We start from the raw sequence: 18,914 nt of genomic DNA on the forward strand, positions 1-18,914 counted from the left end.
TTCTGGATTTGGTTATCTCACACATAGTGACATATTCAAGTTGCATACATGTGTATGCAAATGTCACTATATCCTGATTTTAAATAGCCAAATAGTATTCTACTGTGTACAGGAACTACATTTTTCTGTATCCATTCTTTAATTCAAGGACATTTAGGTTGTTTCTAGTTACTGACTACTGTGAATAAATCTGCTATGAAAATAGCTAAGCAAGTGCCATTGTATAGAGGGGGCATCTTTTGAGTTTATGCACAGAAGTAGTATAGTTGGGACTTGGGGTAGAACTACTCTCAAATTTCAATGAAACTATAAAATTGATCTCCAAAATAGTCGTGTCAGTTTGCAATCCCATCAGCAATGGAGGAGTGTTACTCTTAATCCACAGACTCACCAATGTGTGCTATACCTTGCAATTTTGATCATATCCATTCTGAAGGGTATAAGATGGAATCTCAGAGTTAGTTTGATTTGAATTTCATTGATCAGTGTAGATGTTGAACAGTTCTTTAAGTGTTTCTCATCCATTAGAGATTCCTCTGTTGAGAATTATCTGCATGACTCTCTCTACCCTACTTTTTAATTCAGTTATTTGACTTTTTGGCACCAAAATTCTTGAGTTCTTTCATTTTTTTCTCAGATACATTATTCATGTAGATCTTTTCCCATTCTATAGGCTACTGTTTTATCTTATTAATGGAGTACTTAGCCTTACAAAAGGCTTTTGTAAGTACCTTTTGAGTACCATAAGGTTCTTTATAGTATTTGTTGCTCTATCTGTTGGAGTTATTGATATTCTGTTAAGAAATTTGTGTACTCTACCAATGTGTTCAATGCAGTTGTTCACTTTCTCTTCTATGAGATTTGGTGTGTCAGATTTTACACTGAGGGCTTTGACCCACATGGACTTGCATTTTGTTCAGGATGAAAAAAAAATGAATCTATTAGCATTCTTCTTCATGCAGACATTCAAATATATCAATATACCAATAACAATTGTTGAAGATGTTTTCTTTCTTTCTTTTTTTTTTTTTTTTTTTTTTTTTTTTTACACTGCATTGTTTGGGCTTCTTCGACAAAAATCAAGTGTCCATAGGGATGTGAGTCTATTGCTGGGTCTTCAATTCTATTCCATTGATGAACCTTTCTGATTTTAGGCCACTCCTATGAAATGATTGTACTGCTGCTCTGCAGAATAGCTTGAAAGCACAGATGGTGTTTTCTCCAGAAGTTCTTCTACTGTGCTTTTCTTGAACTTTAACTGTATTTTTACTGATTGTTTTAGCTATTCTGGGTATACTGTTTTTCCATATGAAATTAAGAATTGATCTCTGAAGATCTGTTACAAAATGTGTTGGAATTTTGGTGTGAATTGCACTGAATCTGTAGATTGTTTTTGGCAAGATGATCATTTCCAGTATGTTTTTTATTAGATCTTTTCTTCATTTACATTTCAAATGCTATCCCCTTCCCTAGTTTCCTCTCTGAAAGTCCCTTATACCCTCCCTGCACCATGCTCCCCAACTCACCCACTCTTGCTTCCTGGCCAGGCATTCCCCTGTACTGGGGCATAGAATCTTTGCAAGACCAAGGGCCTCTCCTCCCATTGATGGCTGACTAGGCCATCCTCTGCTGCTAAATATCCAACTAGTGACACAAGCTCTGGGGGGTACTGGTTAGTCCATAACTAACCATTTTAAATATTTTAATCCTACCAATCCATGAGCATTGCAGATCCATCCATCTTCTAATACTTTCCTCCATTTCTTACTTCAGAGACTTGAAGTTCTTCTCATATAGGCCTTTCCCTTGCATGATTAGAGCTACACAAAAGTATTTTATATTATTTGTAGTTATTGTGAAGGGTGTTTTTTTCCTAACTACTTTCTCAGCACATACATTGTTTGCATAAGGAGGGCTACTGATTTATTTTGAGTTGATTATGAATCAAGCCACTTTGCTGAAGTTGTTTATGAGCTATAGAAGTAGAATTCTAGTAGAATTTCGGGGGTCACTTATGTGTACTATCATATCATATGCCAATAGGGATACTTTGGCTTCTTCCTTTCCAATTTCTCCCCCCTTGATCTCCTTTAGTTGTCTTATTGCTATGGCTAGAACATTAAGTTGAGTAGATACAGAGAGGGTAGGCAGCCTTGTCTTGTCCCTAATGTTAGTGGAATTGCATTAAGGTTCTTTCCATTTAATGTGATGCTATTGGTTTCTGTATATTGCATCTATTATGTTTAGATACACATCTTATATCACTGATCTGTCCAACACTTTCCTCATTTGTGCCTATAACTTTAAGGTGTTATTTTTTTTTTCATGGTGTCTACACACAAAATATTTTCTAGGCATGCTGGCTATCAACTGAGCTACTTCACAGCACCAATGGCCCAGTTTCTCCTGATAATACATTGTCTCACTCCCAAGTGCTCAGTAAAAACAATTACTTTTTCTAAGTGTATTTAGAGGAGGTGACATTTTCTTAGTCTGATCAAAGAGCTGTTAATTTTTAGGTAAGACACTGAACATACTGTCAAGTAAGCATGGAAAGGATCACAAATGTTTTAGAAGCATGAAGTACACCATGGGAAATCTAAAATTGTTTTCTACTTTTTAAAAGAGGGATATTAGCATTGATACTTTTGTTTATTTTACAATGACTGGGATTGGTTAACCCACAGAGACAGATATAGAATGGAGAGAATAGCTCACACATGAGGAACCCAGAGCTCAGCTGTTACAACTCTATTGTTCTCTTGGAATTAGGAAAGTTCACTTTTCCATTTGATAGTTCCACTTCCTAAGGTCAGAGCTGACTTCTCTAGATGACATTATAATTGTGAGTCTAAAGGGAGATGAGCCGATGACATCTCTTCCTTATAACTACTTCTTAGGGTTTCATTCTACAAGGATATTTTTCAAAAGCCCAGCTGGGTGAGTGTTTCATTTTCTATTCATTATAGTGAACTGTAAGTAGGTGGTAGAAGGAAGTAGGATTTTCTCTAATAATGTTTACAGAAGTCTGTGTTTGTAATATTACTTTTGAGCCACTCTGTATAACCAGCATTCAACTGTTGCTTGTAGACATAAAGTACCAGTGTAATGATTGATATAAGACCATAGATTTCTCTAACTATGACCTCTGCTTATAAAAGTGACACTAGAACAAGACTATTCAGAAGAGGAGCGGGGCCTAGCAGATAGAGAGAAAGAAAAGGATAATAGGGTGAAGGTGATCAATGGGTATTATATATTCAGTGAACGTATAATGCAGGCCATGACTTTTCACATTGAATGTATTTCATATGTATTTAATAAGTTGCTCCAGATGCAGCATTTATGGAGCACATCTGACATACCATTCCCATAAGTGTGTACTCTAATAATTCTAACAAAATGGTTCTACACTGGTATTGCCAAATGTGTTAATTTTCCATTCTGTAACAAGACACTGAAATACCATAGAGGGTAATCGACACACACACACAAAAAAAAAACCATACATTTTTGGTGTGCAGGATTATCTTCACAATATTAAGTTACTTTAATTTTTATTTTGTATTTTCTCATTTTATTTCTTTTCTTGTGTTAACTGGCTGTGTATGTTTAATAATATGAAAATTAAGCTAGAAATACTAAACTAATACTAAATAATTTAGTAATTTTCTGGTTTGTTAAGTTTGTATATCTTTAGGAATTCTAAGGAAAGTTTTAACTCATAGCCTAGGAATACATACGATACTGTTAACATCATATAATAAGGGTTTTGTTTAACATTAGAGAGATTTGTTTATTCTACTGCAATGATTTCTTTATTGGATTGTTTTCATAATTACTCTTGTTTACCCTTTATTCTTTTATATGAGAAATTATTCAAGCTGACTAAGAAATATCTCAAGTCTTACATCTAATGCTTACAGGTAAGCATTAAAATTAGTTATGCAAGTATATAGCTTCTGGGTAATCCATGTCTTATACGTATAACATTTGTACATATAACAAGCATATGTTTAAGACAGGGATGCAATGTTCTTTATGGAATTTTTGCAAGAACTGTTAAGAACAGGTATATCTATCTAGTTTTCAAGTACATTTTATTCTGTAGGCTCTTTGGGTAATTCAAGGTTCAGTCAACATTTAGTATTGAACGACAGAAATGATCATGGAAAATAACGTTTTAGGATTTAATGAAACCACAGAATAATACCTGGGTTTTGGGCAAGTATGCTTACAATTTTATAGAAATCACTCTTAATTTTCAATTATTATACTCCATACAAATGTATAAACAAGCCAATATTACTCGTCAGCACACACAGCTTCAGTTTCAAACATTATATGCAAGCTTATAGTCACTCATTTAGCTTGGCAGTGTTATTGTCTCACCCTTAGTAATAAAAGTAGCCAAGGTTACATGGTTCTATGCTATGGACCAAAAGTGTAAATTGAGGCAGCACTGCTCCTGGATCTACTACTCAACATCAGTCTTTACATTAACATTTGATTGTTTCCCTTGGGCACATTTTTTTTTCCTTTTTTTTGTCAAAATCCCAGCTGGGTGAGTGTTTCGTTTGGGCACATTTCCCTTGGTCACCAGTACAGAACATTTATGTGTGAGAGACTCACAGTTTAATATCTCCGTTCCTATTTCAAGTGACTTTAAAACCATTGCTCATTATCTCTTTGGAATCTTGTCTTCTTTTGCAGCAGCAAAATAAACCTGGACAATGTCTAACCTATTATACTGTCAAAAAAGAGGTGGCTACTGCTGAATGAGATGTCCCTACATCTTCAAAACAAGAAAGATGTGAAATGATGTGCTAGGAGCTTTGAAGGGTAAACATATTTAAATATAGGGAAAATATAATTAATTTTATTTGAGTAGAAAACTTACATTGAACCATGAAAAGAGTTGGTGAAAGAAGGGTGACTTTCTAGAAGAAAATATTAACATTTCCCTTTCCTGGTTCTCCCTCTCCAAAAAAAATCTCCATTCCACCCACCCGCTGCTTCTATGAGCTTCTCAGCCACCCACCGTTCCTACTTCTCAGCCCTCGACTACTGCTACCCTGGGACATTGAACCTTCACAGGACTAAGGGCCTTTCCTTCCATTGATTCCTGACAAGGCCTTTCTCTGCTATATATGCAGCTGAAGCCATGGGTCCCTTCATGTGTACTCTTTGGTTGATGGTTTAGCCTCTGGGAGCTCTGAGGGGGTCTTCTTTCATATTGTTCTCCTTATAGAGTTGCAAAGCCCTTCAGCTCCTTCAGTCCTTTCTCTAATCCTCTATTGGGGACCCCAGGTTCAGTCCAAATGGTTGGTTACAAACATCTGCCTCTGTATTTGTAATGATCTGGAATACCCGCTCAGAAGACAGCTATATCAGGCTCCTGTCAGCATGTACTTCTTGGCATCCACAATAGTGTCTGGGTTTGGTGACTGTATATGGGATGGATTCCCAGGTGGGTCAGCTCCTGGATGGCCTTTCCTTCATTCTCTGCTCCACACTTTGTCTTTATATCTCCTCCCCTGGGTATTTTATTCCCTCTTCCAAGAAGGATAGAAGCACCCACACTTTGGTCTTCCTTCTTCTTGAGTTTCATGTGGTCTGTGAATTGTATCTTGGGTATTCCAAGCTTTTGGACTAATACCCACGTATCAGTGAGTACATACTATGTATATTCTTTTGTGATTGGGTTACTTGAATATTTTCATATCTTTCCCAAATTTATGCTATGTAACTTGTGAAACTCTGGGGATAATTGCTTCCCCAGTCTCTGCAGCAACATTTCTGCTGCTGCAGCTTCATCACAGAGAACTGGCTCATAGTGTGAGACTAGAAGATTCTGATCAGGGTCACCTGCACTAAACTCAATTTTTACAAAATTCATGCATTTAATTTATTTAAGGGGATCAAGTAATATCTATGAATTAATACCTTCTTAATAAGTGATCAGTACTTATTCCTACTGTCCTACATTTTATAAAAATTGCCTGGAACTAGCTTGGATGGCTAAGGTCTTCATCTCCTAAGATTTCTGAAGACTTAGTCTTGTGGCTGGCAGAGGACAGTACATGAGCCAACATCATGTATATAGTACCTTAAAGCCACATACTCACTTCATGATCTCTCTGAGCTGTCATACAAATTTTAGGTCATCATTTACTACATGTGTTCAAACTTAAAGTAAAATTGATACTTGTCACCTATTTTATTTGTATGTCTCTTGATTACAAAATCTCCACGTTGCAGAAAGCAAAGATCATCATAAATTCAAAAAGAAGACTATTCTAAAATTAAGTTCTGGAATAATGAAAAGGTAAATTAGTTTTTCTTGGGAGAATATAGAGAAAACAGCTCTTGGTCACTTTTGCTACAGGTCTCTTTAGACACCTGTCTGCACACTGATTTGTTTTGTTTTGTTTTGTTTTGTTTTGTTTTGTTTATTCTGAGTCCATTTCATAGTGATGGCTTGTCCACTATCATGAACGGTTATGTACACACTTTGGATTTTAATACTTACAACCAATTACTACAATTTAAACTAATTGAAAAGACCCCACCACTGCATTATTTTCAAATAAAACAGAAAAGTTTACTTGCTGCATGCCTATGTTAGCAACTCTGTATCCATGGTAGCTATGGACATTTCTGATCCACTCTGAGCTTAAGTGAACCCCAGACAAAGATGCCACTTGATCCTTTAGAACATGTGTCATTTTCTATATGTGATAAACATTTACAGAGCAGTGAATATAAAAATAGAAAGTTTGAAAACCATACCTTTGGGGAAAACAGTTAAATTACTATATTTTGCCACATATCATTATTTTTGTATTACATACATTTTAATAACTTATAGATATATAATTAATGAAAATTTGAGATATATATATGCATATGTATATATACATATATATATATATATATATAATTTGTGCATTTACAATTTTAAAATTCAAAAAGACTATGGTACCTACAGTTTGGAGACCAAGTCTTAAATTAAGTATTATCCAGAGGTTCTATTTATTTAAAATGTATTTATTTGACTTTACATATATGAGTGTTTTTGCTTGAATGTATGTCTGAGTACCACTGTTATTTCATATCATACAGGACAATGAATACTCCAGAACTAGACTTACAGATGGTCATGAGGAAAAATGTCATTGCTGGGAATCAAACCTAGGCACACTGCAAGAGTTAAAAGTGTTCTTAACTACTAATCATGGAGCTTTAAAAAAAAGGTCACTGTACAGCTGCTCTAAATGTGTTTTGATGAGAGAAGTCAATGGGTGGATTTTAAAATTGGGATTAATCCATGAATTTAGTAGACTAAGCTTTTTACAAGCAAAAGTCATGTAACTGTAAAATGTGTGATTTATCATGTTATTTTCATGGGGATATTATTGGATGATCTTTTCCACAAACCGATGCATTATTTTTATACATACAAACATGCATGTGTCTTTTTTTTTTTTTTTTTTTTTTTTTTTTTGGTTTTTCGAGACAAGGTTTCTCTGTGTAGCCTTGGCTGTCCTGGAACTCACTCTGTAGACCAGGCTGGCCTCGAACTCAGAAATCTGCCTGCCTCTGCCTCCCGAGTGCTGGGATTAAAGGCGTGGGCCACAACGCCCGGCCGCATGTGTCTTTGTATGTGGAATATTCAAGTAAACTTGAAAATATAATTGGGCCCTTGTTTCCCCACAAACTTTGAATCAGTGTAGATGTTTTCTACTTCTTTACCAGGAAGCTGATTTTAAAGTAATGATAACAAGGGGACCTTGTTTTTAGTAGACTAAAACTAAAGTAGTTTAGTAGACTAAACTAAAGTAGACTTGTTATCATTCATGGGAAGGAATTTTCTACTACATGGGAAGGAATTGCTTTTAAACAGAAACTCCCAAACATCATCACTGTATGGTCAACTTCAACAAGTTCATCTTTGTCATAATGTATTGAAATTAGTGTTTGTCTTACATTCCATATTCTCTGTCGTTGGAGGCTCCCAGCTCCACATATTCAGATGTGAATATGTAGTCTGTAGTAACTACACAAACCTGGAAAGAAAAGGGAACCATTGTCAGGATAAGGGTGACAGTGGGAGCAATGGAGAGAAAATAGCAGACCTCAAGTATCTATCTGATCAGGAAAATGGAAGAGGCAGGGCTCCTTACGGGTTGAAGAGCCAGATAGATACAGAAGAACTAAGGAGGAAGGTAAACAAGAGTAGAAGCAGGGAACAATTAAACAAACAGGGAAATGGGAAAATGAATAGATTCTTAGCTAAGGAAAAAGGAGATAAATACAGAAAAAAGAGGAAGTTAGGGAATTAACATCATGGATGGCTGAAAAGGGAGCAAGGATAATCCTGTTAATCCACCCTTCCCAAAAAATTTAACAAGAAAATAGTGTTTTCTTGATACGTCTGAATCAGTTTCTTAATCCTGAATTGGAATCCACAAAGGGTTTTAATTGGATGGGAACTAAACTGGAAGCCATCTAGACTCATTTAGAACCATGTTGCTAATACAATTAATTGGTTCAGGAAGTTACACTAATGGTCTTCCACTGTATCTATGTTTGTCATTCGAGGATCTGAGAATGTAAGATTTCATGAGAAAAGAAACATTTAAAAAGATGAATTGAGATAGACCCTTGCTGATTAAAACTGTAATATTATTATGAATTATGACTGGGATTCCATGAGAATCATGCATTAAAATATGGATAATTGCAAAATAGAGCACAGTAAAATTATACAGTATTCGAATCTGATTTTTTGAATATCTTCTATGATTTTCCCCCAGCTGACCACAGTGTTTATATTTTTGTGCACATGTGATTGATCTTCTATGCTCATTACTACTGTTTTAGTTAAGTATAAAATGAGCCAATTTAAAGCAATAGGGTTGTATTTTTAAGGTATCAGTCTCAAGTGCACTACAGAAACACAAAGTGTGTATTCTGTGTAGATATGACTCTAAGTGCATTCATTGTCCATAATATTCTCTCTATATAAGAAATACTTGGAGGGTATATAGAAATATAGGATATAGCTAATATTAAAAATCAAAAATTAAACATCTTACTCAGGAATTATTAGGGAAAATATGATTATATATCCTTACTCTAAAGTAATCATAAATGTGACACATAATCTATTTTTTTCAGATATATGAAAGAGATTTCCATTATGATTTAAGATGAATACACTACCCATTTATGCCTTCAATTAAGAATGTCCTTTATTTCCAATCTGGACTTGGAGTTCTAGCCAATATGTTTCTACTGATTTTCTATATTTTCATAATCCTAGGTCACAGTCCTAAGCCCATAGACCTGATCTTATGTCAATTATCCTTCGTTCACATAATGATGTTCCTCACTGCAGGGGATATTTGGCTTTCAGACTTATTTGAGTCACTAAACATGGAGAATAACTTCAAATGTAAGGCAATTTTTTACATAAACAGGGTGATGAGAGGCCTCTCTATCTGCATCACCTGCCTCCTGAGTGTGTTCCAGGTCGTCACTATGAGTCCCAGTACCTCTTTCTTGGCAAAATTTAAACATACACTAAAAAAGTACATCATATATGTTTTCTTCTATTTTTGGTTGTTCAATTTGTCTTTCAGCAGTAACCAGCTCTTCTCTGCTAGTGCATATACCAATGTGAGTGACACCAACCAAATGAAGATCAGCAAATACTGCTCATACTTTCCCACAAACAAAATTATCAGGGGATTGATTTTAACAGTGACAACTTTAAGAGATGTGTTTCTTGTAGGAGTCATGGTGACAACAAGTGCATACATGGTGCTTTTATTGTTCAGACATCAGAGGCAATGCAAGCATCTTCATAGCATCAAGTACTGGAGAGCATCTCCTGAGAAAAAGGCCACACAGACCATCCTGGTGCTGGTGGTTTTCTTTGTGGTCATGTACTGGGTAGACCTCATCATCTCATCCACCTCAGTCCTGTTGTGGAGGTATGACACAGTCATTCTGACTGTTCAGAAGTTTGTGATGAATGTCTATCCCACAATTACTCCTTTGGTACAAATCAGTTCTGATAACAGAATACTCAAATGCCACCAAGCTTTTTTTAAAGGGGCAATTTTTGTCTTCTTTAAAATGATATTTATTCCTCTGGTCTGTGCCAGCATCATTCCACCTTGGATCTGAACTCAGTGGACAGTCCCACTGTATCTAGAGGAATCTCCAAGGTACAGGTCCACTAACACTCCCAGGATCTTAGGATCACTGGTGAGTAGAACACAACATCTGTTCCAAAAGAACCGAGGATGCCTGGGGAAAGCTGGAGCACAGAAACATTCATCATGATCAAGTTGGCTTCCTCCCAGGGATGCAGGTATGGTTCAATACATGGAAATACATCAACTTAATCCATGATATAAACAAACCCAAAGACAAAAACCACATGATCATCTCATTACATGCAGAGAAAGCATTTGACAAAATCCAAAACCCATTCATGATAAAAGTCTTGGAAAAATCAGGAATTCTAGGCCCATATTTAAATATAATAAAAGAAATATACAGCAAATCAGTACCCAACACCAAACTAAATGGAGAGAAACTTGAAGCAATCCCACTAAAATCAGGGACTAGACAAGGCTGCCCACTTTCTCCCTACCTATTCAATATAGTACTTGAAGTCCTACCCAGAACAATTAGACAACAAAAGGAGATCAAGGGGATACAAACTGGAAAGGAAGAAGTAAAAATATGACTATTTGCAGATGATATGATAGTATATGTAAGTGACCCCAATTATTTCACCAGAGAACTCCTAAACCTGATAAACAACTTCAGTGCAATAGGTGGATATAAAATTAACTCAAACAAATCAGTGGTCTTTACACATAGGATAAAAAGGATGAGAAGAAAATTAGGAAAACAATACCCTTCACAATAGTCACAAATAATATAAAATGCCTTGGTGTGATTCTAACTAAGGAAGAGAAAGATCTGTATGATAAGAACTTCAAATCTCTGAAGAAAGAAATAGAAGAAGATCTCAAAAGATGGAAAGTCCCATGCTCATAGATTGCCAGGATTAATATAGTAAAAATTTTTGCCAAAAACAATCGACAGATTTAATGCAATCCTCATCAAAATTCCAACTCAATTCACAGAGTTAGAAAGAGCAATTTGCAAATTCATCTGGAAAAACAAAAAATGCTGGATAGCAAAAACTATTCTCAATAATGAAAGAGCCTCTGGTGGACTCACCATCATCAACCTCAAGCTGTACTACAGAGCAATTGTGATAATAACAGCATGGTAGTGGTACAGTGACAGACATGTTGATCAATGTAATAAAATTGAAGACCCAGAAATGAATCGACACACCTATGCTCAATTGATCTTTGACAAAGGATCTAAAACCATCCAGTGGAAAGAAGAGAGCATTCTCATAAAATGGTGCTGGCTCAACTGGCTGTTAACATTTGAAAAATTCAAATTGATCCATTCTTATCTCCTTGTACAAAGCTCAAGTCTAAGTAGATCAAGGAACTTCACATAAAACCAGAGACACTGAAACTTATAGAGGACAAAGTGGGGAAGAGCCTCAAATATATGGGCATGGGGGGAGGGGGATTCCTGAACATAACAGCAATGGCTTGGGCTGTAAGATCAAGAATCAACAAATGGGACCTCATAAAATTGCAAAGCTTCTGTAAGGCAAAAGACACTATCAATAAGACAAAATGTCAACCAACAGAATGTGAAATGCTCTTTACCAATCCTAAATCTGATAGAAGGCTAATATCCAACATATATAAAGAACTCAAGAAATTGGATTCCAGAAAACCAAACAACCTTATTAAAAATGGGGTAAAGAGGTAAACAAAGACTTTTCAACTGAGGAATATCAAATGACTGAGAAGCACATAAAGAAATGTGCAACACTCTTAGTCATCAGGGAAATGCAAATCAAAACAAGCCTGGGATTCTACCTCACACAAGTCTGAATGGCTAAGTTCAGAAAATCAGGTGACAGCAGATGCTGGCTAGGACATGGACAAAGAGGTATACTCCTCCATTATTGATGGGATTGCAAGCTGGTATAAACACTCTGGAAATCAGTCTGGCATTCCTCAGAAAATTGGACATAGCACTATCAGCAATACCCCTCCTGGGCGTGTACCCAGAATATGTTCCAACTTGAAATAAGGAAAAATGCTCCACTATGTTCATAGCAGCCTTATTTACAATAGCCAGAAGGTGGAAAGAACCCAGATGTCCTCAACAGAGGAATGGATACAGAAAATGTGGTACATTTATACAATGGAGTACTACTCAGCTATTAAGAACAATGAATTAATGAAATTGTTAGACAAATGGATGGATCTGCAGAATATCATCCAAAGTGAGGTAACACAATCACAAAAGAACTCACATGATATGCACTGACTGATAAGTGGATATTAGCCCAGAAGCTCAGAATACCAAAGATACATTTTGCAAAACACATGAAAGTCAAGAAGGAAGACCAAATTGTGGATACTTCAATCCTTCTTAGAAGGGGGAACAAAATATCTATGGAAGGAGTTGCAGGGACAAAGTGTGGAGCATAGACTGAAGGAATGACGATCCAGAGACTGTCCCATCTGGGGAACCATCCCATAAACAACCACCAAACATAGACACTATTGCAGATGCTAACAAGAGCTTGCTGACAGGAGCCTTATATAGCTGCCTCTTGAGAGGCTCTGCCAGGGCCTGACTAGTAGAAGGGGGTGCTCACAGCCATCTGTTGGACGGAACACAGGGTCCCCAATGAAGGAGCTAGAGAAAATACCCAAGGAGATGAAGGGATTTGAAATACCATAGGAGAAAAAACAATATGAACCAACAAGTAACCCCAGATCTTTCTGGGACTAAACCACCAATAAAAGAAAACACAGGGAGGGATTTGTGGCTCTAGCTGCATATGTAACAGAGGATGGCCTAGTTGGTCATCAGTGGGAAGAGAGGTCCTGTGAAGGTTCTGTGCCCCAGTATAGAGGAATGCCTGGGCCAAAAAGCAGGAGTAGGTGGGTTGGGGATCAGGGGGAGGGGAGAAAGGATAGGCGATTTTCAGATGGGAAAATAGGAAAGGAATAACATTTGAAATGTAAATTAAGAATATATCTAATAAAGCTGGGTGGTGTTGGCACAGGCCTTTAATCCCAGCACTTGGGAGGCAGAGACAGGTGGATTTCTGAGTTCAAGGCCAGCCTGGTCTACAAAGTGAGTTCCAGGACTGCCAGGGCTCTACAGAGAAACCCTGTATTGCAAACTTTATAGGGGAATGCTAGGGCCAAGAAGCAGGAGTGGGTGGTAGGGGAGCAGGGTGGAGGGAGGGTATAGGGAACTTTCGGGATAGCATTTCAAATGTATATTAAGAAAATATCTAATAAAAATATAAGAATATATCTAATAAAACAGAGATTTGTTTTATTTATGTCATTTTATTTTATATGTATATGTGTTGTGCCAGCATATGTGCATTCCTGGTGCTCCCAGAGGTCATAGGAGGTCACTGGATTCTGTGGGACTGAAATTAGTAAAGTTTGTAAGGAATTACATTGGTCTAGCTTCAATTATTTCTTTTAAAAAAAAAAGGTTCCATTTAAGCTGTTTCATAGTTCAAGCAGCAAAACAATATATTTTTATGTGATTTAAATACAAGTAGTGCTTTTATACATTCTTTTAACATTTCTGCTCTATTTTAAATCATATCATAAGCCTGTCCAGAGAGAGCAGGTCTCCCAGGAGTGCTAACATATCTAAGATCACAAGATCACCAGTGCTGCCAAAAAACTAGACACAAATGGGACCTGCCCAGAGCCCACAGGACCCAGGAACTCCAGAGCAGCCAGGTACAGGATCCTTCCAGTTTCCATCTGTTCCCCAGGGCTGACACTGTGTCACAGCTATCTGGTCCCGAGTCCCACCCTAAACCCTAGTACTCTCCAGAGAGAACAATTCTCCCAGGAGTGCTAACACACCAAGGATCACAAGATTGCTGACACACCTAAGAAGGCAGGCTCTTCAAGTCACAGGAGGGACAAGCTCCAGTCAGAGACAGAAAAACGAGCTATGTCCAGAGATAATCAGATGGCAAGAGGCAAGCACAAGAACATAAACAACAAAATGCAAGGACACCAGGCATCATCAGGACCCAGTTCTCCTAGCACATCAATCCCTGGATACCCCACCACATCTGATAAACAAGATTGGAATGTAAAATCACACTTAGTGTTGGTGATAAAGGACCTTAAGAAGCACATAAATAACACTGTTAAAGAAATGTGGGAAAACACAGGTAAAAAAAAGTAGAAGCCCTTGAAACGAAAACACATAAATCCCTTAAAGAATTGTAAGAAAACATAATCAAACAGGCAAAGGAATTGAACAAAAACATCCAGGATATAATAAAGGAAATAGAAACAATAAACAAACCACAGAGGGAGACAACATTTGAAATAAGAACCTAGGAAAGAGATCAGGAGTCATAGATGCAAGCATCACCAACAGAATATAAGAGATAGAAGAGAGAATCTCAGGAGCAGAATATATCATAGAAAACATTGACACAACAGTCAAAGAAAATGCAAAATGCAAAAAGATCCTAACTCAAAACATCCAGGAAATCCAAGACACAATGAGAAGTCCAAACTTAGGGATAATAATTATAGAAGAGAGGGAAGATTCACAACTCAATTGGCCAGTAAATATATTCAACAAAGTTATAGAAGAAAACTTCCCCAACATAAAGAATGAGATGACCATAAATATACAGGAACTCTACAGAACTCCAAATAGACTTGACCACAAAAGAAATTCCTCCAATCACACTGTAATCAAAACACAAAATGCACAAAACAAAGAAAGAATATTAAAATCAGTAAGGGAAAAGGACAAATAGGATATAAAGGCAGACCTATCAGAATGACACCAGGCTTCTCACCAGAGACTAAAAGCCAGAAGATCTTGGGCAGATACAGAAACTAAAAAAAAAAAAAAAAAAAAAAAAACACAAATGCCAGCCCAGGCTACTATTCACAGCAAAACTCTCAATTACCATAGATGATGAAACCAACATATTCCATGATGAAACAAAATTTAAATAACATCTTTCCACAAATATAGCACTACAAAGCGATGGAAACTACAACATAAGGAAGGTAACTACTCCAAAGAAAAATCAAGAAATTAATATTCTTTCAACTAACCCAAATGAAGATAGCTACAAAAACTTAAATCTACTTCTAACAACAAAAATAAGAAGAAGCAACAATCACTAGTCCTTAATATCTTTTAATATCAATGGACTCAATTCCCAAATAAAAAGACATCAACTAACAGACTAGATACATAAACAAGACCCTGCATTTTGCTGCATACAGAAAATGCACCTCAGTGACAAAGACAGACACACAGATTAAAAGGCTGAAAAATATTTTTTTTCGGGCAAATGGTGCCAAGAAACAAGATGGAGTAGCAATTCTAACATCAAACAAAATCGACTTTCAACTAAAAGTTATCTAAAAAGGTGTGGAAGGGCCAGGTGTGGTGGCGCACGCCTTTAATCCCAGCACTCAGGAGGCAGAGGCAGACAGATTTCTGAGTTCGAGGCCAGCCTGATCTACAAAGTGAATTCCAGGACAGCCAGTGCTATAGAGAGAAACCCTGTCTTTAAAAACAAACAAAAAAAGGGGGGGGAGGGGTGGAAGAACATTTCATAGTCATCAAAGGATAAATCTACCAAGATGAACTCTTTTTTCTGAACATCTATACCACAAATGCTAGGGCACACACATTCAAAAAAGAAACTTTGCTAAAGCTCAAAAAGCACATTGAACCTCACACAATAATAGTGCAAGACTTCAACATGCCACTCTCACCAATGAACAGATCGTGAAGACAAAAACTAAAGAGAGACACAATAGAACTAACAGAAGATATGAACCAAATGGTTTAACAGATATCTTTAGAATATCTGTTAAAGAACATTTCATCACCAAATAAAAAGATATACCTTCTTCTCAGCATCTCATGGTACCTTCTCCAAAACTGACCATATAATCAGTCTCAAAACAGGCCTCAACAGAAACAAGAAGATTGAAATAGTTCCATGCATCCTACCCGATCACCATGGACTAAGGCTAATCTTCATTAACAACATAAATAATAGAAATCCCACATACACATGGAAGCTGAACAACAATGGAAGAAACAAGGAAATAAAGAAATTAAAGACTTTTTGGAATGAAAATGAAAAGACAACACTCTCAAACCTATGGGACACAAAGAAACCAGTGGTAAGAGGAAAACCCATAGCTCTAAGAGCCTCCAAAATGAAATTGGACAGAGCAAACACTAGCAGCTTAACAGCACATCTGAAAGCTCTGGAAGAAGAACAAGCAAATACACTCAAGAGGATTAGACAGCAGGATAAAATAAAACTCAGGGCTGAAAACAACCAAGTAAAAACAAAAAGAACTATACAAAGAATGAACAAAATTAGGAGCTGGTTCTTTGAGAAAATCAACAAGATAGATAAACCCTTAGCCAGACTAACTAGAGGACACAGAGACAGTATCCAAATTAACAAAATCATAAATGAAAAGGGATTCATGATAACAGAAACTGAGGAAATTAAAAAATTCAACATATCCTATACCTAGATGTCCCTCAACAGAAGATGGATACAGAAAATATGATACATTTCCACAATGGAGTACTACACAGCTATTAAAAACAATGAATTTATGAAATTCTTAGACAAATGGATGGATCTGGAGGATATCATCCTGAGTGATATAACCCAATCACAGAAGACATACGATATGCACTCACCGATAAGTGGATATTAGCCCAGAAGTTCAGAATACCAAAGATACAATTTGCAGAACACATGAAACTCAAGAAGAAGGAAGACCAAAGTGTGGATACTTCAGTCCTTCTTAGAAGGGGAAACAAAATACCCTTGGAAGGAGTTACAGAGACAAAGTGTGAAGCAGAGACTGAAGGAATGCTGACCCAGAGACCATCCCACCTGGGGATCTATCCCATAAACAACCACAAAACCCAGCCAATATTGTGGATCCCAACAAGAGCTTGCTGACAGGAGCCTGATATAGCTGTTTCCTGAGAGGCTTTGCCTATGCTTGACTAATACAGAAGTGGATACTCACAGCCATCTATTGGACAGAGCACAGGCCCACAATGAAGGAGCTAGAGAAAGTATCCAAGGAGCTGAAGGGGTGTTCAGCACCCTAGAAGAAACAACAATATGAATTAACCAGTATCTCCAGAGCTCCCTGGGACTAAACCACCAACCAAAGAAAATACACCGTGGGACTCATGGCTCTAGCTACATATGTAACAGAGGAATTCCCAGTCATCAATGGGAAGAGAGGCCCTTGGTCCTGATAAGGTAATATGCCCCAGTATAGGGGACTCACAGGGCCAGGAAGCAGGAGTGGGTGGGTTGGGATAGGGGATTTTCAGAGGGGAAACTAGAAAGGGGGATAATATTTGAAATATAAAGAAAATATCTAATAAAAAATTCTGGAAGGTATACCAATGGTCCTCTACTGTATCTATGTCTTTAATTCTAGATTCTGAGAATTTAAGATTTCATGGGAAAAGAAACATTAAGAAAGATGAATTGAGATAGATCTTTTGCATATTAAAACTGTCATATTAATAATTATGACAGAGACTCATTAAATTGTGAGTCAAAATGTGGATAATTGCAAAATGGGGCATATTCAAATTATATAACATGATGCTTTCTCATCTGATTTTTTGGGGATATCTTTTATGGTTTTTCCCTAGCTCACCAAAGTTTTTGTTCATCTGTTCAAATGTGATTGATCTTCTATGCTCATTACTACTGTTTTAGTTGTTAAGTATGAAATGAGCCAATTTAAAGCAATGGGATTTGATTTCTAAGATATGAGACTCAGGTGCAAGACAGGAGCACAAAGTATTTTGTGTAGATATGACACTAAATGCATTCATTGTCCATAATATTCTTTCTTTATGGGAGATACATGAAGGGTATAAAGAAATGTAGGCTATATCCAGCATGAAACATCAAAAGTGAAAGACACAATTTACTCACAAGTTAGTAGGAAGGATTGGACCACCAAACAGGCATCATATAGCAGCTGATATAAGGCCCTAGAACACATACAGTAGAGGACTTCTGGGCCTTCTGGGTTCATTCAGAGATGATTCACCTAACCCTCAAGAGACTGGAGGCCCCAGGGAGTTTAGAGGTCAGGTGGGGTGGGGGTGGGGACATTCACATGTAGACAATGTGGGATGGGGAGGAGGTGTGGGATGTTGAGCAGTCGGAGGGTGAATGGGGCAGGTGTAGGGAATGCAATGTGGAGTGTAGAAAATAAATTAAGATTTAAAAAAGGAATCAGTAGGAAAAATAGAATGATTATATAGCCATGCTGTGAAACAAATAATAAGTGTGATATATAATTATTATGTTTTTCATAATATATGTTGTTTATAATATATGTTTTTCAGATATATGAAATAGACTTCCATTATACTTTTAAGATGAATACACTTTCTATTTAGGTCTTCAATCAAGAATGTCCTTTATTTCCAATCTGGACTTGGAGTCCTAGCCAATCTGTTTCTACTGACTTTCTATATTTTCATAATTCCAGGTCACAGACCTAGCCCATGGACCTGATCTCCTGTCAACTGACCTTATATACATAATTATGTTTTTCTTACTATGGCTCTGTAATGTTACTTTAAATGAAGTACTGTGATAATTCCTGTAACACTTGTATGTGTAAAATAAATATTTTATCTTCTATACTATCATTATCAATACTCTTTCAACAAAATTG

General features: G+C 36.8%; 1 pseudogene across 1 annotated transcript; it reads left to right on the plus strand.

Annotated features, from left to right (window-relative positions):
- The first annotated feature begins 3,892 nt into the window (after positions 1–3,892).
- LOC110296866 (vomeronasal type-1 receptor 48-like) lies at positions 3,893–13,280 on the plus strand (annotated as a pseudogene). Its single transcript, XR_015047624.1, has 5 exons — positions 3,893–3,926; positions 4,714–4,842; positions 6,262–6,328; positions 7,126–7,256; positions 9,184–13,280. The product of XR_015047624.1 is annotated as a vomeronasal type-1 receptor 48-like (transcript).
- The last annotated feature ends 5,634 nt before the right edge of the window (positions 13,281–18,914 follow it).

The sequence above is a fragment of the Mus caroli genome, unplaced genomic scaffold, assembly GCF_978045245.1.
Source record: "Mus caroli unplaced genomic scaffold, Mus_caroli_1 scaffold_7, whole genome shotgun sequence".
NCBI lineage: Eukaryota > Metazoa > Chordata > Mammalia > Rodentia > Muridae > Mus > Mus caroli.